The sequence below is a fragment of the Equus asinus genome, chromosome 4, assembly GCF_041296235.1.
Source record: "Equus asinus isolate D_3611 breed Donkey chromosome 4, EquAss-T2T_v2, whole genome shotgun sequence".
Taxonomy (NCBI): domain Eukaryota; kingdom Metazoa; phylum Chordata; class Mammalia; order Perissodactyla; family Equidae; genus Equus; species Equus asinus.
Genome location: NC_091793.1, coordinates 99,507,943 through 99,528,838, shown reverse-complemented (window position 1 = coordinate 99,528,838; position 20,896 = coordinate 99,507,943). Strand labels below are relative to the sequence as shown.

The 20,896-nt window shown below is 48.1% G+C and overlaps 1 protein-coding gene and 1 long non-coding RNA gene across 2 annotated transcripts in view; one reads left to right on the top strand and one right to left on the bottom strand.

The window, feature by feature from the left end:
* LOC139045193 (uncharacterized) overlaps window positions 1-4,771 on the top strand; it is a 35,872-nt gene extending 31,101 nt beyond the window's left edge. The window contains exon 5 of the long non-coding RNA XR_011503089.1: window positions 3,591-4,771. This is a non-coding gene — a long non-coding RNA (uncharacterized lncRNA). The remainder of the gene's footprint in view (window positions 1-3,590) is intronic.
* DAPL1 (death associated protein like 1) overlaps window positions 1-20,896 on the bottom strand; it is a 92,019-nt gene that overhangs the window by 62,359 nt on the left and 8,764 nt on the right. The gene's annotated exons all lie outside the window — the stretch shown is intronic.

The window sequence follows — 20,896 nt, the reverse complement described above, 5'->3', positions numbered from 1 at the left end:
CTTCTCTAGGTCACCCTACTCCTGTGCTCACGTGCTATTTTCGCTTTTGTACCATCTCCAATGCAGAGCTCAGCTCCCCTCTGAGATGCCCAAAAGGATCCCCTCACACATTATGGGCAGCAGACTTGAAGCTGGGTATGTGAGTGTTGCTGTAGATATTCAATAAGATTACCTTCTGACTTTGTTATGAAAAGAAGCTAATCTTGTCAGTTTGCTGCTTTGTTGTTTAACCTGAAGTGTGGTTCAAGGGTCACAAGGATTTACGCTGAGCTTGTTTTATAGAGGAGAATGCCTTCAAGGATGTTATGATCACCGATAAACAGCCCCCAGCTGCTGTTGACGCCCAGCAGTCAGGTTGCCCAAGGGCTTATCTGGAGTGAAGGAAACTCGGATCATCCCTCTGTTTCTCCAAAACTCCTCCTCCCAAGCCCCCTGCTTTCTTCTCCTGTTCAGGCAGATTTGAGAAAACTCACCCTCCTGCCTTCTTGTTTTGGCCAATTCAAATAAACCTTTCTCCATCACCAAGCACAAGCGTCTCAGTAATTGGCTTGCTGTGCATCAGTGCAGGAATTTGAGATTAAGAGGTTTATATCAGACTCATTTGAAGGCTTGGTGGGGGTTGTGGTGGGGCTGGCACTGGGAGAGCTCACATACCCAGGAGTGCGCAGCCTCCCCTGATCTGGATTCCTCACTTTGTCATTCCTCCTTTTTATCTTCCCTTTCTTAGGCTGCAATAAAAAACAAACCCAGGGCCAGCCCATGGTTTCGCAGGTTTGGATCCTGGGCGCAGACATGGCACCACTCATCAGGCCATGCTGAGGCGGCATCCCACATAGCACAACCAGAGGCACTCGCAACTATAATATACAACTACATACTGGGGGGCTTTGGGGAGAAGAAGGAGGAAAAAAAAAAAGATTGGCAACAGATGTTAGCTCAGGTGCCAATCTTTAAAAAACAACAACAATCCTCCCCCAGGACTGGCTAGAATCATTCTGTCCACACAGGTCTCAGCTTCTTATCAAACATTTTCCCATCAGAAACAGCCTTCCCTTCCCAGGAGGAATTCTGGCACGTGGATTTCCTCCAGCTCAGCACCGTTGCTTCAGGGGACTCAGTGGTGGGAGGCCAATGCCAGGGCAGCTTCAATAAAACCGCCAGGACTTGTGGACAGCATGGATGTCCATTTTAACACCCATGACCTGTATTTGATATTTTAAGTAAAATTGTAAAGCAAGCAGCTTTGCATCATTAAAGTTTATTATTTAAGTGTTCTGGGGCATTCTGTCTATTTGTCTCCCATACTCCCTGCTGATTTTCTGCAGAAATGACCATCTGGCTGGTACTTCCTACACATGACCACTAGAGGGCACAGGATTTCCAGCCTGCGTGGCCCTCTCCACAGCCAATGCCTGGCGCTTTGCGGCAGAAAGGACAGTTTTTGTTTGTTTGTTTGTTTTCCCTCGGAAACAGGAGGAAGGCACTTGAAATTCCCTGGATGCAGCTAAGGCATTTTCTACAGCGTTCATCTGTGAAATGCTGGCTGCAAGAAGCAGACATTCTGGCGGGTGGAGGAAAGACTGCGTTCTCTGTTTCTGTCACTCATTCGCACCAAGGGGAGGAGAAAAGGGCTGCAGAGAGCTGAACACATGAATTTTGTTGTTTCTAAGATTACTAGGAGAATATGCTTGTGGGCTACATGTGTCTACGCAGGCCTCATGGTGTAGTGGGAATAATGTGTTCTGGAATTAGACCAATATGGGATGCATTTCTCACACCCAGGCCTCCTGCCAAGATGGCAAACTAGCATGGGCTGCTGGCAACCCTGGAGAAACTCCAGTATTAACTTGATGGGAGGCAGGAGAGGAGTTAGTGACTCGGGAGTCCTCCTTGGAAAGTCCCCTGAGCCTGGCTCTCGGAGGAGGGGTGGTACGTCCCACTCTGGAGGAGAAGACAGAAATAGCGATGGGACTGAGAAGCTAACGGGGGTAAATAAACATGAGTAGGGGTCAAAAGTTAGCAGTGCCCAGGATAAGACCAAGATTAGAATGCTTAACTTCTAAACTAGCAGGCGAAATTTCAGTGCTAAGTGGAAATGGAGAAAAAAAGGAATTTAAAACAATCCTGTACTATAAATGAACAGTCTCAACTAAGATGCTGAACTAAGTACTCCTAAAATAGTAATTATTTCCCATCTCCAGCACTGTGACCTTGTGCAGGAAACACAGTTTCTCTGCGCTTCAGCTGCTTCATCTCTAACGCGGGTAAAACTACTGTGGTTACGAGTCCGCTGTGAAGATTAAGCAGCCTCATGTCCACGAAAGAGTGCTCTCCTGCCTGGCTCTCGGTAGACGGTCAGCTTTCTGGTTCTCTTCTCTCTTCTCCCTCCAGCGTGTTTAGCTTATAAACGCTTATTCATTCAAGAATATTTACTGAGTACCTGTATCAGTTAACTTGCTCTCAGCAGCAAGTGGCAGAATAATTTCACCCACATGGCAGTGAAGAGTAAGGAATCGGTATGATTTCAAGGAGTCCAGAGGGCAGCTCTGGGGCTCGTTGATGCAGATTCTTACCCAAAGGTTCAAGGACTCAGACTCCTTCCGAACCTCGGCTCTGCCATCCGCGGCAGGCTCACATTTGTCCTGGTGCCTCTCTCATCACGACTGCAGGATGATTGCCGCTCCGCTCACCTGCAGACAGCCCTCACCTCTCACACGACGCGTTAGAATTTTCCTGGAACTATTTCCCAGAAGTGGCCCCCGCACACCTTCCCTCATGTCTCGTGGACTAGGAGTGGGTCACAGTGCCCATCCCTAGATGAGTTCCTCGCAACATGAGTGGGTTTCCATGATTGGGACAGGTCAGTTATGATTTTCCCTAAGATGTCTCTCAGTCTTCTAGAATTGTTGGTATCAGAACAAAATCAGGTTCAGTTAGGTGAAGAAATGGCTACTGGTAGGCAGCCAAGAGTGTTTTCCAGGCAACGTGGCTGGTGTTGGGCATACAGTAGTTAATAGGTCAGATGCCATTCCTGGGGAGCTTGTAGGGGACAATAAGGACAAGCAAACTGGCATTAACAATATAATGTGTGAGTGCTATGCAGGGAGAACTGCGGGGCAGTAACCCATAGTTGGTGGTCAGGGAAGACTTCCTGGAGGAGGTGCTCTTTGACTGAGACCTGAGGGATAAAGTAGGAGCTTTCCAGATGATTGGGGTAGGCACAGAATGGGAGCTTGTGTGAAGCCCTGGGAACAGGAGCGATTATGACACATTCATGGAGCTGAAAGAAGTCCACCGTGAGAAGGGATCCTGGGATGGAGGAGGCTGGATGGTCACGAAGGACTTGGAAATCATGTAGGGGAGCTGAAATTCTATTCTCACAGCAATGGGCTGGGCACATTGAAAGCAATGTTCTTTAAAATGTGGGTGTGACGTCAATACCGTGGTTCATTACCCACATATAAAAATAATAATGGTGAATTCTTCAGCGGTCATTACTACACTCACGGCAGTGTTCTGAGAGTTTTATTTATTTGCTATTAACCCATTGATCCTCAGAGGCGGATACCACTGTTATCCCCATTTTGCAGGTAGCGAAACTGAAGGACTAGCCCAAGGCCTCCATTACGGGTTGGATGGTGTCCCCCCCAAAACAGGGATGAAGTGCTCACCCTCAGACCTCAGAAGGTACCCTTGTTTGGAAATAAGGTCGTCGCAGATGTCATAGTTGAGGTCGTACTGGAGGAGGGTGGGCCCCTAATCCAACAGGACTGGTGGCCTTATAAAAAGATGGCCATGTGAAGACAGACTCAGGGGGAAGACCCTGTGAGGATGGAGGCAGAGGCTGGAGCGAAACATCCACAAGCCAAGGAACACGGAGGATTGCTGCCGCCACCAGAGGCTGGGACAGAGGCGCGGATCACATTCTCCCTCACAACCCTCAAAGAACACTGCCAACACGTTGATTTTCGACTTCTAGCCTCCAGAACTGTGACAGAATAAATTTTAAGCCACCTAGTTTCTGGTGCTTTGTTACAGTAGCCAGAGCAAACTAAGACAGTGACACAGCTAGTAAGTGGGGAATGGAGATTGAAGCCCAGAGTCTGGCTCCACAGTCACACTCTCAACCTCTGTACGTTCCTCAGCAGAAAGGAGAGCGCAGTGTAAGGAGTCGAGAGGAAGGTTTTAGTTACACATGTGTGTGTGTGCTGGGTCACAATCTAAGATGTATTTCACTGAAGTTTGCAAGCCGCTGACTTAAAGGGGTTTGAGCAGAGTAATATCAGTTTGCATTTTAGAAGGAACAAAGAAACCTGTCAAGATTTCGGGACTAGAAGTCGAGAAGGATAAACCCTCTTTTCTGGATGAGTTCAAAGGCCTCACCCCTGGGCAGGGTGTGGTGATAGGATTTCTGCACTAGGTAGATGGTGGTGGACAGAAGTATCGCCTGAGGTTGCGCAGGTCCAGGGGGACCTATTATAATTTAATTATATGGTGCCCTATGGTATTGTGCAGTGTACAACCTGGACGGCTGTCCTTGAGGGTCCTAAAATTGGATTAGAAGTGTTCATTGAGGAAGAAGGATAGGTAGAGCGGGAAGCAGCTGTCACCAGTCACCCTTCCTGAGCTTCCAAATAAGTCCCATGTTCTTAAAAAATGTTTCCTTTTCAACAGATCCTTGAGGATAGTACTTTGACATTCTAGGTATAAAGTCTAAAATGGTCAGGCATCGAAGGCATTGAGAGTGAGAGACCCAGGCGCTAGAACGCAGGCTTCTCCAGGTGGGTGGCTCCCCCACCAGAATGGAACTCCATGAGGCCACGGGCTTGGCAGATACTCATTGCTGATCCCCAGTGCGCAGAATAAATACTCAGCTGGTGCTGAATGAATATTTGTTGAGTGAATATTGAAGGAAATATAGTGAGGAATATGAATGGCAGTTCGTCACGTGCTGGTCATTTTTAATGTTCCTGTTCCCCTACCTGTCCCCACTACCCACTGCAGCACCTGCCTCCCTCGCCCAGGCCCCTGGCTAGGCAACTCCTCCCATGACCCCTCCACCTTCTCGACACTACAGTTCCACGTCTCCCTCTCCTATTCCTTACACGACCAGAGGAAAAGGATGCAGGTGGCAACTCGTGTGGCTTCTGCTGAATCCTATCTCCTCCGACAATGAGCCGAACATTATTAACAACACCGAGCCAGCTGCAGCGGCGCCTGTGACATTTGTGGATGCCCTGAGCCCTGTTCCACGGCAAGGGATTACAGCAGGGTGCACAAATCCTTGTCTGCTGAGACCGCAGTGCCGTCTCAGAGCGACGGACGGAATTAAACACGGTCTAGACCATGGGAAGTCCGAGGGGGATTTATGGCCCAATATAAAGACATGCAAATTCCATTCTCATTCAAACCATTCCTAAGCCATCATCGATTTCTTTTTCTCTAGGTGTCAGGATTAATTCGGCCTTCTGCTTTAGGAAGTTGATTCGATCCCAGGCAGCTCCTTGCCCAGCCAGGCTCTGAGAGGCCAGGGCTCATCATTACTTGGTGTGCTCTCCAACGGGGCTCATAGCTCACAGATGCATCATAGTGACCCAGTCGTCACCTGAGCTTTGTTCCAGGGAAGATTGTCCCTTCCCATTTAGGGTGACCAACTCTTCCAGTTTGCCTGGGACTTGCCTGGTTTTAGCATTGAAAGTCCTGAGTCTGAGGAAACCTTTCCGTTCTGGGCACACCAGGATGGTTGGTCACTAGAATTTGTCACACTCGGAAAGAAACAGGAGCTTGTTGGCACAACCAAATTGGCTCAAGACAACTGTTTAAGGGCCTGCCGGAATTAGGAATGTCTTCTGTCTTTGGCAAAACTATGTTTTATTCTTATTTCAATGAAACAGAAATGCAAGACACCTGGAGATAGAAAGTAGCCACAATGGTTTTACTCTGCTCCCCGCCCCCCCACGCCCTCCGCCCCACTCAAATGGATGGTAAGCAAAATCCAGATGGCCTACATTTGAATTCTGGCCTGGGCACTTACTAACTATGAGTTACTCAACTTCTCTGTGCCTCAGTTTCCTCATCTATAAAATGGACATAAAATGGGGATAATGAAACTCTGTAAGGAAACTCTGTTTTGTGGCATCTCTGTAGGGATTAAAAGAGAAAATATATATCATAGTTTTTCAGCTATAACCAGATGGAGTAGGGGCTCAGGAAATGTGAGCAATTATTATTGTCACATCTCCCTCTGCAGAAATGGGGTTCTTCCATTTTCAGGAGTTGGCATTGCTTCCTTGGCGATGGGGGCAGGGCAAAAAATGCCACAGCTATCTACAGGAGAACATGACTGGGAGACAGTTCCAATGGGAAGACATGGCCTTTCCCCCCTTTTCTGCTTTTTTTGTTAAATATAATATAAACACAGAAAATCACATAAAACAAGTGTATAGCTTTGTGAATTACTACACAGTGAAAACTCTTCTAGTAAGTACCTTTGTCGGAAGGTAGAATTTTACCAGCCATCGGATGAGTCCTCCACTGCTCAGTCCAATCTTGACCCCTCTTTCCCCAGCTAAGAGCATCCTAATATTTATTCTCTCAAGAAATCATCCATTTTGGGGGGTTTTGTTTTCTTCAGGGCAAAAAAAGTGGCGTTGTGGTACTATCCAATCACGACTCTCTTACTTCCTCTAGAAAACAGAAGGGCTGGAGTCTCCTTTTTTTATTTGGGGGGAATAAAAAAAGCAAAGAAACACAGTTTCTAAAGGAAAGAGTTTAAGTAGGAATTCACAAACGTCACCTTCTTTTTCATGACTACGCCTCCTGTTGCCTGGAAGGGGCGCATCGATCTCGGTGTATGTTGCTTAAAGAAAATAGACAATAGTCACAGTCCATTAAAATCCCATCTGCTTCCTATAAAATGGAAAAGTCATTACCGGCCGAGTCAGGGGGTCTCAGGCTCACGTCAAGCAAGAGATCACCTCCTGGTGCTCCTCTTACAACCTTGCAGCTTGCAAAGGGCACAGCCACTCCCTTATTCTTCTACAGGGTCAACGCTTTTTACAATAAACCATGCTTCTCCTGAAACAGTCATTGGTAAAAAACATTCCTAATACTATTTTGAATGGTGCTGAAAGAATACAGGGCCAGATGTGTGGCTACGGTATTGATTGCTAGATTTGGACAGGGAGAGGCTGGGTGGGTCTGGAAAAGGTCACTGGGACTTAGGACTTGAGTCAGACAGGGAGGGAACATGATTCCCTGGGGAACGGGGTGTGGAAGGGAAACAGCGCTTAATGCAGGAAATTATTCATTGATGCGGCAGGCAGTTAGAAATTAACACCGGGAAGCACGATTTGAAATATGTCTTGGTGCATCTGTTAGGATTAGTTTCATTTCATAGAATGGAAAACCTAAATAACAGTGCTTTACAATAAAAATACAATAAATACAGTAAAGGCTAATTTGTCTCTGGTTCTACGCAACCCAAAGCAAGCATGTTGATTCCACGATTGGTAGGGATGTCTACCTTCCTGCTTTGTCATCCTCAGCACGTGATGTCTATCCTCAAGGACACCTCCTGGTCCAAAATGGCTGTTGAAACTCTAGCCATCACCTCCAAGTTTTAGGCAGGAGGAATCAGGAAAATGTCAGCAGACTGTGTGTCTTGCAGCAGGGTAGTCTTACATCTCATTGAACATGCCAGGCTGAACAGAGGTGAGGAAATACAGTCTTGGCTTTCTGGAATAAGACAGATTCTTCTGGAAAGGTAGATAGGGAGAATGAATGAGAAGATGAGGCAACTAGCAATCTTTTCTACATATGAGGAGGCAGTAAAGCCTCATGGTTAAGGATGGAGCCCCTAAGATTACTTGGATTCACAACTGGGCTCTGTCATCTCCCAGCTGTATGACCAATGACAAGATACTCAGGATTTCTAAGACACCATTTCCTCCTCTGTAAAATGAAGGCCTGTGGTGACGGTTCCTTTTAAGTGATTCCTACAAGGACTAAATGACTTGAGGTGTCCTTGAGCTGCCCTGTAAAGGGGTGTGCCCAGTTTGAGGGAGTCCCCATAAACTGAGGGGATGTGGGGCTTTCCCTGATCCCACTGCTGTCAGCCTGGTAGAGATGGAAAGGCAGATGCCGCACTGACCACACTCAAATGAGCCAGACTGCCACGGGAATTTCCGCAGCTGACGGTCTGCCTTCGGAATTCTTCTGTACTCACTCAGGAATAAGCCCCTTCCTGCTTTCTTCTACTTCTCTGGGCTTCAGACCATTCTGCTTAGATCTTCAGCTTCCTTCTCCCCTCTGGAAAGCTCTTTGGTTCCACCTTTTGGTGATCTTGGTCTCTCCCTCTCTACTCTGCAATTCCCAAACTGTGTCCTAAGAAACATTAGTCTCAAACACTTTCCGTTATAAGATATGTGTGAGAAACATTGTATACTCTAGCTCCATTTTGGGAAGTCACAATGCACATTAACATATTAAAGGCTCTGAGAAGTCCTGCAAAGAAATAAGTTAATATTATATAACTCCATGTTTCCTACTTGCTGACTAAAAAAATCCTTGGCCTGGAGGTCAGCTCCAGGTACGTGCTGGTGCCTTGCACATCTCAAACTTGCTATCATTCCCAGTCAAATATGTTTTCTGATGCCTCTTGTCCTGTTCCTGGGGGAACCTCCTATTGAGTCCTTCTTTTCAGCCAAGGAGATATCTCAGGTTTGAAGCCCATTTGCAGATCTGAAATGATCACCATTTTCTTGAAACCAATAAACAATGCATCCCTTCCTCGGGCCACTTATAAACTCTCTCTACCTCCTTATGTTCTCTGGGATGAGAAATGAGATCACGTCAGTGAAAAGTGCTTTATAAACCATTAAATGCTATATAAATGTTAGTTGTTACTATTATGATGTCTCACTCTGGTGTTCCACTCCCCTTCTCCCCAGGAAGTAGCATTTTCAGAATTACAGTTTCATAATATAAAAATAACTGAAACCTACACATATAGTAATAGCCATTTCTAGAAGAGGGTCCGTTCTGTTAGTGCAATAAGAAGATGACTATAGGGCTGGCCTGGAGGCACAGCAGTTAAGTTCACACACTCTGCTTCGGTGGCCTGGGGTTCGCCGGTTCAGATCCTGGGTACAGACTTAACGCACTGCTTGGCAAGCTATGCTGTGGCAGGCGTCCGACGTATAAAGTAGAGGAAGACGGGCATGGGTGTTAGCTCAGGGCCAGTCTTCCTCAGCAAAAAAGAGGAGGATTGGCAGCAGATGTTAGCTCAGGGCTAATCTTCCTCAAAAAAAAAAAATGACTATAAAGTACACAATCATTTTCCAGAGAATGGAGGAAGAAAGAAATGTAAACATCACGCTCCTTGAATCCTCAGGTGATCCCCAGACCCGCAAACCTAGACACTCAGAGCTGCCTCTTGCCTTTCTGGCCCCAAACCTCCAGGGTCAGATCCTCTAGTTACCCACAGGCTCTGCAGTAGCAGTTCCTCTTGTCAGATTTCGCAGTGACAGTCTTCTCGGGAACCCTTTAACACTGGGCCAGGAAATGCCAGCCAGGGCCTGATTCACCTCAGCCCCCAAACAATGGACCTTGCTCATTTGATTTGGGAGGATGGAGCTGTGGCCCCTCCTTTCCTCAACACCACAGCTATTTGCAGACACACACCCAGCCAGAGAGCAACCAGGATTGGCAGTGGCTCAAGGGCAACGCTTAAGGCCATTTTGCTGACTTCTTTCCCATCTCCACTGCAGAGAAAACAGAAAGGAAAGCCATGCATCTACGGCCCAAGTAAATCGGCCACAACTGAAAATATTTGGCCAAGCCAGACACAAAAGGACAAAAATTATATGATTCCACATATATGAGGTACCTAGAATATGCAAATTCATAGAGACAGAAAGTAGAATAGAGGTTACCAGGGGCTGGAGGGAGGGAGGAACGGGGAGTTACTGTTTAATGGGGATGGAGTTTTTCCTTGAGCATAGCAAAAAAATTCTGGAAACGGATAATGGTGATGGCTGCCCAGCATTATGCATGTACTTAATGCCACAGAACTGGACACTTAAAAATGGTTAAAATGGTAAATTTTATGTTATGTATATTTTACCACAATAAAAGAAACAGCAATGACACCAATAAAATATTTGGTATTGGTCCCCCTAACATGGCGCCCATCCCTGGCAACAGCTCCTAATCCACGTTGTGTGGCATAGATGTGCCCACAGGAGGGAGTGAAGATGGACTGAATTTTCAGTCCTGGACAATCGAGCCCCACACGGAAGAACCTGGCCAAAGTGCAGCTCAGAGAATCTCATGGGACCCAGAGAGCTCTTGTAAGTTTGGGCGTCTCATCTTTCTTAAGTCTCAAGACAGGCTGAAAAGTTCTTTTCTTTTGACAGAAACTAGAAAGCGCTAGTAAGACTTCCAGCCCTCCCTTAGGCGGAGGACTCTGTGAGAGGAGGGTTTGAGGTCACAGAAAGCCAGCTTTGAGGAGGTAGAAGCAAAATGGGGTCTACTGACAAAGACAGGTTTTCCGAGGTCTTTTGTTTGACATGGAAAAATGAGAGAGACACAACAGGTTGGTGGCTGGAAACTGAGTCTGAATTTAAGACAGCAGCCTCTAGGTGGCGCACACACCGTAATAAATACCTTGAAGAGAGGAGATTTCATCTGCGAATGGAGCTTCCCGGCTCACTTCAGAAGCACGGGAGCTTTTTAGACAAGCTACTCCCCACTGCAGCAGAAAGACAACCCCCAAATCTAAACCCTCTGCATCCAATTTAAAGAAGGCAGAGCTTCGATCATCTCGATGACAATGGAGGGAGGACACCACATCTACCTAAGGATCATGGAGCCATCAGCTTGGCCTTTTCCGCCAAGAGAGAGAGAGGTAATGTGCCCCATGGAAACGTTCAGCCCTGAGAAGGGCCTTATTCATGGGGGCTACTGTTCCTCCTGCAAGAGTGTCAGCGGTGGCGATTCCTGAACACAGTGGTGGGGGGGGTGGGGTGGGAAATTCTCTCAGCTGTCAAGAATGCATTCAGTCTGCTCAGCTCCTGGAGAGGGTTTTTCCCCTCTTTTCAAGCCTGTAACATCTCAGCGAGTGTCCAAATGAGCAGGAGACCAGGAGATCAAGGCCATCGACTCACACAGCAGGGCCAGGAGCCAGGAAGACAAGGAGGGGACAGCTCTTCCAGGCCCATTCTTATTTACACCAACAATTAACAGGCACACATGCAAACTGAGGCAGGAACAGGCTTGACAGTGCCCTGGATGATGAAGCAATCTTTTGCTGCGGACCATGGAGCAAGCAGCGCTTCACTCAGTGCCCAGGTTAATCCCATTTTTCTCTATTATACCACACGGCTGCGAGCTGTCAGTTATTTCACCTTTGCTCAACAGGTCTATTCACGATTCTGTGCAAACTGGGATCGCTTAGTTGGTTGATCAGATACATTTATGGGGGGCCCTTGAAGGGTCCCATGCTCGACTCAAAGCTGTGGCGAGATTTGCAGGAAGCAAAAACTTCTGTCTTAGCCTGCAGGAAGCTAGTCTAGAGCTGCACTATTATGGTAGTCACTAGCCCCATGTGGCTATTTAAATCAAAAGTAACGAAAATTGAAAATTCAACTGCAAAGTTGTACTAGCCACATTTCAAGTGCTCAACAGTCACATGTGGCCAATGGTTGCCATTTTGGACAACACAAAAACCATTTCCATCATTGCAGAAAGTTTTAATGGACAGTACTGTGGCATTTTGGGCACCTTTGGAAACAATATAAGGCCACTTACAAAGGGGGAAATTAACTATGGGCAAATTAATGGAATGAAATGAAGGCTCTGAGATGTTGTATCTCCCAGCCAGTAAATGGTCTTCAGATTCCTACTCCAGAGTTTAAAGCATCCTGAGGATGGTCTTAACTCTAATACACTAAATCTTTGTTTAGGGGGTAGTGAGGTGGTGGTTTAGTTCCTGGAGTAGAATTTCAAGTAATTTAGAAGCATGCTTTCTAGCCTGTAGCCCAAGATATGTGAGTGATTAATTTCTGGTTTCACTTCATCTGGTATTCTTCCCTGCCTTCAACCCTGAGAAACTCTTACTGAGATTTACTCTGTGCCAGGGGCTGGGCTAAGTACTTCCACACATCTCATTTAATTCTCATAGTCTTCTGTGAAATGTGAACTTGTACGGGCATTGCTACCTACCTAAGCATCATCATCCGTCCCTCTCCCCCAGCCTTCCCAGTAAGTGGCTTCTACTCCCAGCTCCAGCTCCAGAAGCGGGCCTACTTGATCCAAGAGGAGTCATTTGCCATCAATAGGCTGAGAAACCCAGCTCTCGACCAATCAGGGTATGGCATTCGTGTTGCCACAGCAACTAGTTAAGAAATGGCATGTGGCTTCTTTGGGCCAATAGGATACAACAGGAAGATAGCTGAGGGCTTCTAGGAAAGAAATTTGCTTTCTCTTAAGAGACAATTACTGGAGGAGATAGTGTCTGTCTGTCTCCTGACTTCTGTGCATATAAGGCCTGGAACTGCTCAGCTATTCCTCTACTGCTCGACATGTGGTGGAGCAGAGAGCTCAGATATACAGAAAGGGAGCAGGCCCAGACTGAGCTGTGTCTGTCCCCCTGGGCCCGGTGATGTCAGCCACTCAACTCCTGGATTGTCTGAGCATTTAGAGTGAGGCTGTCTGTGACTTGTAGCCCAAGAACCTCAGCTGATAATCCCATTCTGCAGGTAATAAAACCCTGGCTAAAAGAACTTTAATAACCTGCCCAGTCACCTGCATGTAAAAGGCAGAGTGCGGACACGAATATAGATGTCCTTGACCCCAAAACACACGCTCTCTTGTTTTCATCATGCTGTTTCTTCCCTCCATGAACTGTGTTTGTATTTCAAAGGACTTGGGGGAGAAACTGACAAGAACCAAGAAATGACATCTTTAGGGCCATAAGAATAATATTTTACCTTGGATATTACCTGAGAATGCTCAGATTGTCTGGTCTCTGCAGGCACATGCAAACCATATGCAGACTTTAAAAAGCTCACTGGCAGCTACACTTTGTGCTTCTTTCTATTGATTGCTTTTTCCACGGGCCCTTAGGAAACTTTTTTGGGATCTTGGCTTTTTTTTTTTTTTTTTTAGGATGGGTAGGAAGCTTCTGGACAGAACTGCTGAAGTCCGTGCCTTTCACCAGCTGAATTACATTAAGTAGCTCGGCTTCTCCTGAGGGCTCAGCAGTGAGCCTTGAGGCAGCCAGGCCTCATTTTACTCTTTGCTTTATTTATCCAGTATATGGGGACTTGCTGGGGAGCCAGCAGGTGACTCAGCTCCCGTCAAGGTTGGGAAGCTGTGTCTGTTGCCCTAGAGACCTTTTTCAATCTTTCTGGATTCATTCAACACCCCGGGGGTCGGGGGGTGAGTCCCTCCTCTTTGACTGTCTCCTTGTCACTCTTATGATGTCTCTTGGCTCCCTCCGCCAATGGTGCTCTTGACCTTACCATTTAATGAAGGTCATCCTCCCCGCAAATATCACATTAAACGTATTGGGAACTGATCAGCTGAGAGATTTCCTGGCAGAAAGGTCACAGCTGAAAGTCATCATCTTCCCCTGCTTCCCTTGGCAACAGCGCTGGAGGAGAGGCCCCAGGGGAGGCAGAAGATGCCCACCTGCAGACGCGTGGAAACATATGGGATCAGCATCCGCAGCGCTCCTGCTGGTGCACTAAACAGGGGCATTAACCTAATGCTGCCATGGAGGACTTTTGTCTTTTCTCTGGCAGAAGGAGCAGCTCACATCCAGAGCCAACAAGTTGGAGAAATGGCTTCTCTTGGCGATTAGGCCTAATGGTGGAATTGTTAGACCGCTACAGCTGCAGGGGGCTTTCCTCTCTCATCCCGGCTCTCCTCCGTTTGCTGTCCTGGAAACATTTACTGATTATTAAAGAATCACGTGGGTTTGATTTTTCTCCAAATAAAAGACCAAGGGTTATCAGCCACGTCCTCAGTGTGTGACAGCCCCCTGGGAAGGTTCTGAACAGGATGAATTGTCTAAACTGCCTGAAGATCTGAAGTGGGAGAGGTGGATTACCTGGTGTCCTCGCCTTGCCCTCTTGGCACTTCCTTGCTCTCTAAGCTCCATGCAATTGGTCCCATCCTTATTCTCAGCCAAGACCCCTACTTCCAGCACAAGTCCTATCCTACAGGTAGGATTCAGTGTCCCGGCTGAGATGGGGACAAACCTCATCCCAAAGTCATGCAAAGAGGGGAGGGTTTAATCCCCAGCAGTGTAGAGAGGATCTGCTGCATGGCAGCAAGGGACCTGGCTCCATGGAAGGCAGGCATGAGGGAGGGCCCCATCCTTGGGTGTGCTCAGGCTGACCCGGGGCACCCAGAGAGGATGAGAGCCATGGTGGCAGGGTGAGGAAGTGTCTATGAGCACAGGCTCTGGAGTCAGAGACTTCAGTGTGAAACCAGGCTCAGCCACTTACTACATACGTGACATGGGCAAGTTACTAAAGTTCTCAGAGCTTTGTTTTCTCATCCTTCACAAAGTTGTTTAGGATGATCTGAAAGGATACAGGTATCCATAGAGACAGAAAGTAGGTAAGGGGTTGCCAGGGGCTGGGAGAGTCGGGGAACGGGGAATGATCGCTAATGGGTATGAGGTTTATTTCTGGGGTGACGAAAATATTCTGGAGTTAGATGTGATGGCTGCATAAGCTTGTGAATATACTAAAAGTCACTGAAGTATATACGTTAAAAGGGTGAATTTTATGGTATGTGGATTATATCTTTAAAAAGGTGGAATAAAAGGAATACATGTAAAACACTTAGCACAGTGTCCAGTCCAGAATTCCACTGTCAATACATGGTAGTTTAGGGGCCGGCCCCGTGGCCGAGTGATTAAGTTCTCACTCCGCTTTGGTGGCCCAGGGTTTCGCTGGTTAAGATCCTGGCTGCATACATGGCACCGCTCATCAGGCCATGCTGAGGTGGCGTCCCACATGCCACAACTAGAAGTACCCACAACTAAAATATGCAACTATGTATTGAGGGGATTTGGGGAGAAAATGCAGGAAAAAAAAATAGGAAGATTGGGAACAGTTGTTAGCTCAGGTGTCAGAAGAAAAATGGTAAAGTTTTATTATTCCAAGTAAGGTAGTCACAGATAGGGTAGGCTCACTCTCAATTAAGTCCTATTGCAGGGAATAAGAAAAAAAGAGCAGGAATTTTGTTGTTTTGTTTTCCGTTATTTTGAGGAAGATTAGCCCTGAGCTAACATCTGCTGCCAGTCCTCCTCTTTTTGCTGAGGAAGACTGGCCCTGAGCTAACATCTGTGCCCATCTTCCTCCATTTTATACGTGGGACGCCTACCACAGCATGGCTTGCCAAGTGGTGCCACGTCAGCACCCAGGATCCAAACTGGTGAACCTCAGGCCATTGAAGTGGAACGTGCGAACTTAACCGCTGTGCCACCTGGCTGGCCCCAAAGAGCAGGAATTTTAATTTGAAGACTTATGGGGGAAAGTTATAATTTGCTTGTAAATAATTAAAGTATTATTTTATATTAAATAAATATGGAGTAGAATGCAAAATTTGCATGAAGTAGGAAGATTTATGACTTTAAATGACTTCCTAGTTTGAGAAGAACCCTGGGGTACTTTATTTACACTTGTCTGTCATTAGGGTTACTTCTCTGAGCAATTTTAGGTGGAATCTGCAAGGTCAGATCCTTCCCAGGGGGGTTTTGCATTAATCGCTGCTGAGAATCTGAGGCTCTGGGGAAACTTGGCCCTGAGCCCTGTGACATCCATCCCCAGTACTCTCCGTGGGGACTCCTCAGACCATGCACTTCAGTGGGGTTGGCCTGCAGCCTGTGCCCCCGCTCTGCAGCCTCTGTTCCCCTCTTCTTCCTCACTTCAGGACTGAAGGACTGAATAGAGAGAACTTGAATGGAAAGACTGGCAAGTCCAAAGCCCTCCACACTTTGGGCAACACCAACTCAGAGATCCAGGAGTTAGGTGGTGGGGAGAATAAGGTTCAACCCAAGCATTGGGTTTCCCCACCCAACCGCCTCAGGTGAAAGGTCAGCAGGGTGCAAGATGGGGTCTGCTGGCCACAGAGACCTCCAGGCTTGTGTGCCTTCCTGTGACTGCTGGACAAGTACCATTGGATTGTTGTGGTTTTTATCTGCTCTTCACAGACACCCTGAGTGCACCCCTGCCCTCCAGTAGAGATTCCCCCGCTATAAGTACACCCCCAGCAGCCTCACTCTCTCTATTAAGCAACTTTGATGCACGGGATGGACAGAATCTGAAAGAGGAATTGTATTGGATCTAAAATGATGAGATTCCAACAAAAAGTTACGCTTTAAGGAATGATAAATAATAAGGGTCAGCTTATGAGTCTGGTTTTAAAACACGATAACTACGCACCATTTCTACCTAAGAAGAATTTATTCCCTCTTCTGGGATGGAGATCGGGCCAGTCTCCCTCCCAGAAAGAATTACTGAGAGGCAACTGTGGTTATTGGGGGAGATTTGGGTGGTGTCCTGTCTGTTCCTTAGGCACTGGATGATCATTTGAGACACCATCTGGCTTTGCGGTTCTGCCTGTCAGCTGGAAGGTCACTGCACCAGCATTCACTGGAGAACAGAATATAGAACAAGAAAGCCTCACTGGACTTTATCCTAGGGGATTTAGTCACTGGAGTTCTAAAGTTCCTATAATAAGACTGTGGCCCAGTTCCAGAACATCGCCCCAAGGATGGGGTCATTGCTTGGTACTCTGTGTGTGTGTGTGCATGTGTGTAGAGAGAAAATGCTTAGCTGGTTGCATGTATAAGTATTGAGACTGGGGTCTCTTTTTTCAAGGCTCCATTTGAGATGGGGTCTCAGACCTGTTGCTTTCCATTTTTCTCTCACCTCTTCCTGTTCAGTAAAGGCCAATTCAGGTGTACGTTTGTCTCTGAGAGCCAGTCCCCACGTAGATCAGCAGTGAAGACACAGGTTGATGGAGACTACGGCTTTGTCCAGTCTAGGACACAGCTCTTCCTGGGAGTTCTGTCCCTGAATTTCCTTGCTCAGTTGGTCAAGTCCGCATATTTCCATCTCAGGTCCTTATTGCCCTGCTTCCCAACAAGTTTCTATTCTCCTACCTCCACTCTGCAGCAGCCCGCAGGCTGGGCTGCCTTCTTACCAACCACCCCACAGCCACTCAAGGGAGCAGCCATGCCCCCACCTACTCAGCCTCTGCCCCCACTCTCTGGACACTCTCAACTCTGCCTTCTTGCTCTCTCTTCTCCTAGCTGTCCCCTCCTCCATCCACACGCCTTTGCTCTCTTGTTCCAGCAGAACCATTCAGTATCTCCTGCTCACCTACTTGATGTGGCAGGAGTGGTGACTTCTAACAATGCGTTCAGCTCATTCTTCTCCCTAAGGTCTGCAGGGGGGCATCTCATGGGCAGACCCACAGGAAGAGAGGGTAGGTGGCTTATGAACTACATGCAGAGACAGTGCCAGCTATAGACATCTGAGGAAGGCTCTATTTGGTTCTCCTCTGTGGCTCCAAAGCCTGGTACAAAGGGCCCCCTGCAGGTAGAGGCCTGGCTGAGGGGACAGGAGGGAAGAAGCCACGGGTCCTTTAGGACAATGACAGCTGCCTTGGACAGGATCGAAGCTGGTGTACCAGGGCGTGCACTTTGGAGCTGGGTTCTGGTTTCTCTTTCCTGATACTGGAACGTGTGTCCAGGGAAAGCAGAAGTTGGAGTTCCCCAGCCCTTTAGGTGTCCGTGGCTGGTGTCTGGTGCTGCCTCTCTGCTTCACCAGCCATACCTGTCTGGAACACTCTGGGGGTGCTTTTATGTCACCCACTCCCAGATCTACAACATTAGTCACAAAAACCTCGACCCTGCATGCCAGACCACACCAACCCTAACCATCCTATTAGGTAGATGGTGCCTTTGCCACCACTTCCCTCTGGATCAGATGGATCCCTGAATGTTGACCTGACAGAACTGTGGACCCACCTGGTGCCCCCTCCTCATATAGCTATGGAGAACTCTGGAGGCAGAACACCTGGGTTCACCTTCCAGCTCCTCCACTCACTCACCATGTGATCACAGACAAGTTACTCAACCTCTCTGTGCCTCACTTTTCTATAAAGTGGGATAATTTTAGTACCTACCTGATAAAGTCGTAATGGGGATTGACAAATTAATAACATGTTTTAGAACAGTACTTAGAAAGTGCCAGCTGCTATTGTTGACAGTAGAAGCAGCATTATGGCCACACCTGTCCCAGTACAGCTGCCGAGAAAGCGAACCACAAAATTCCTCCCAGAGCTGAGATTGCACTGCTCGCTTGGAGCCAGCTAAACTGAGGGTGAAATGTGGTCCTCACCATAAATAAATACATGGCTTGCTTCCTGCTGAGCTATGGTCAGGCTGTCCCCGCACACATCCCCTGCCCCCGTCCCCATCAGGACTGAGCGCAGCATCCCTTTAGGAGGGGTGAGTCCTCTGGCTTTGGGGTGGCTGCCTCTAGCCAGCCTCCCACTGAGGTCCTGGCCGTGAGTTGCACCTGACAGACCCCAGGGGTTGCCTTTGTTCCCCAGGTGGCAAGAACTTGGCTGTCCTGGGGACTAATTATGAGGAGATTCCTGCCTAGTGATTCCTGATATCTAGTGATGTCTCTCCAGCGAAGGAGAGGATGAAGCAGGCGGGAGAAGTGCCAATTACTTGCTCCATTCGGCTCTGCAGCATGTCACCTCTGCTGATCTTTAGCTGAAACCCGTGAGCTGATGGTCCCCTATCGGGTGAGACTGTCTTCTGTCAACTGAGATCATTTCTCAAGTTCCCTTCTGTCTTTCCTTTATGTCTATGAAATTCAAGGCTTTGGGTTATGGGGGTGAGGAACTGTGTGTCAACCCTGACCCAGACTCATCGAACTCAAATCTCGGCCGGTGGAGCCCGTTCCCCCTCCCTGATGGGGAGTCCCATGAACCTCCCTGATGGAAGACCATGGATTTACGGGAATCAGCTGACCCTGAGGGGTCTGGAGCCAGATGGTCATTTAGTAGAGGTATAGCAGGTTCTGTCCAAAGGCAGACAGAAACTGGCACTTCTCTGTCCAACTGTAGTTTTCTGAGAACTGCTGAAGGAAGTCAATAGCGGGATCCAGAAGAAAATTGTCTTCCCATCTTTACTAGCTGAATTTGGACTCCATGCTGGGCAGTTTCCCAGTCCCCTTTCTAGAGGACCATATGCTAACCTGGGTGCCACGACTCAGGAGGGCATCTTTGAGTGTCTGGGTTGAAGTGTGCCCTGGTCTGAGTTGCAGAGCAGGCTGGTGCTGGGAAGGAACCCACTGGCCTGGCTGGGAGGCAAGTGGGAGCCATAGCAGGTCGTTAACTCAGGCCCAGGAAAGGTTCATGGTGGGCTGCTGAGCATGCTGCCATGGACTAATGCAAACAACTCCCATGGGTCCCACCCCTCATTAAGGGCCTGGGGGCTTGGCAGGGGAGCCTGGGCACAGCCTCCAGCACACAGCTCACTGGACGCTGCTTGGCAGCCTTGGGCATATGTGAGAACGTGCAGCTGAGATGTGTCCCTGTAGGCTCCTTCCTGAGAACAGCCAGCCCGGCAGTTAGGAGGAGCTGCCAGGAAGGCCTCAGGCCTAGGAAGTGGGCTCAGGATGCACATAGTGTGAGCCCAGCCCCGAGAAATGAAGCTCTTCCTTGGCTAAGCCGCCGAGACTGTGAGAACAGCCCAGCAGAGTCCTCCTGAGTGGATCTCGAGGGAGAGGAGTCTACGAGGGCCACACAGCTGTCACTCTGTGAAGCATAAGGAGTTTCATAATCTCCTGTGCTATTTTGGTGGGGCCAGTGGGCAATGATTAAACCTCTGTGAGCTGCCGTGTTACTTCACCAGACAAATCACAGAGGCCTGTGCTGTTAATCCTGGACCCTGTGAGCCACGTCAGCTGACAAGTGTGGAAACTCGTTGGTTTCGAAGGCTGGAGAACATCTGCTGCCGTTGTTTGACTTGTCTCCCCTAGACTTGCTGCAGGAAAGGTCTGTAATAGTTATTTGCAAAACCAGGTGGAGCGCTTTGAAGAAAAGCCCTGTATAAACAGAAGAACACAAACAGCAAGTTGCTCTGCCTTGAGGCTAATCTGACGCCACCCCTATCCAGGTTGCGTTGTGCGTGTGTCAGCAAGTCTGCTGTCTGCCCCAGAGAAGGGTCTTTTCTCTGGCCAGGGCAAGTCCAGGGGGAGGAGAACACCCAATATGGCACTGTGGTCAGAAGACCTGAAGCTGAGCCCTAATCTGACTGTGTGACCTTAGCTGAGTCAACTTCTTTTTCCTCAGCCTGATTTTGTCATCTGAGAGATGTGGGCAAGGAGAGCTCCTTTGGTGTTGCATGAGGATTAACTAGACAACGCTTAAGAAAGGTATTGTGGGGCCAGCCTGGTGGTGCAGTGGTTAAGTTCACACATTCCTCTTCAGCAGCCCGGGATTTGCCAGTTCAGATCCCGGGTGTCGACATGGCACCGGTTGGCAAACCATGCTGTGGCAGGCGTCCCACATATAAAGCAGAGGAAGATGGGCACAGATGTTAGCTCAGGGCCAGTCTTCCTCAGAGAAAAGAGGAGGATTGGCAGCAGATGTTAACTCAGGGCTAACCTTCCTCAAAAAAAAAAAAAAAGAAAGAGAAAGGTATTGATTGCTGTTGATTGAAAAGCCCATAGAAAGTTCAGCTTCAGCCATAGCTGCATTCAGGGCCCCAAGGATGCCACCAGGTTTTGCCCCTTAGTCTTGCTTCTCCTGGGTTAGCCCTGTTCCAGGATGCATCTGGCAGCTCTGGCCT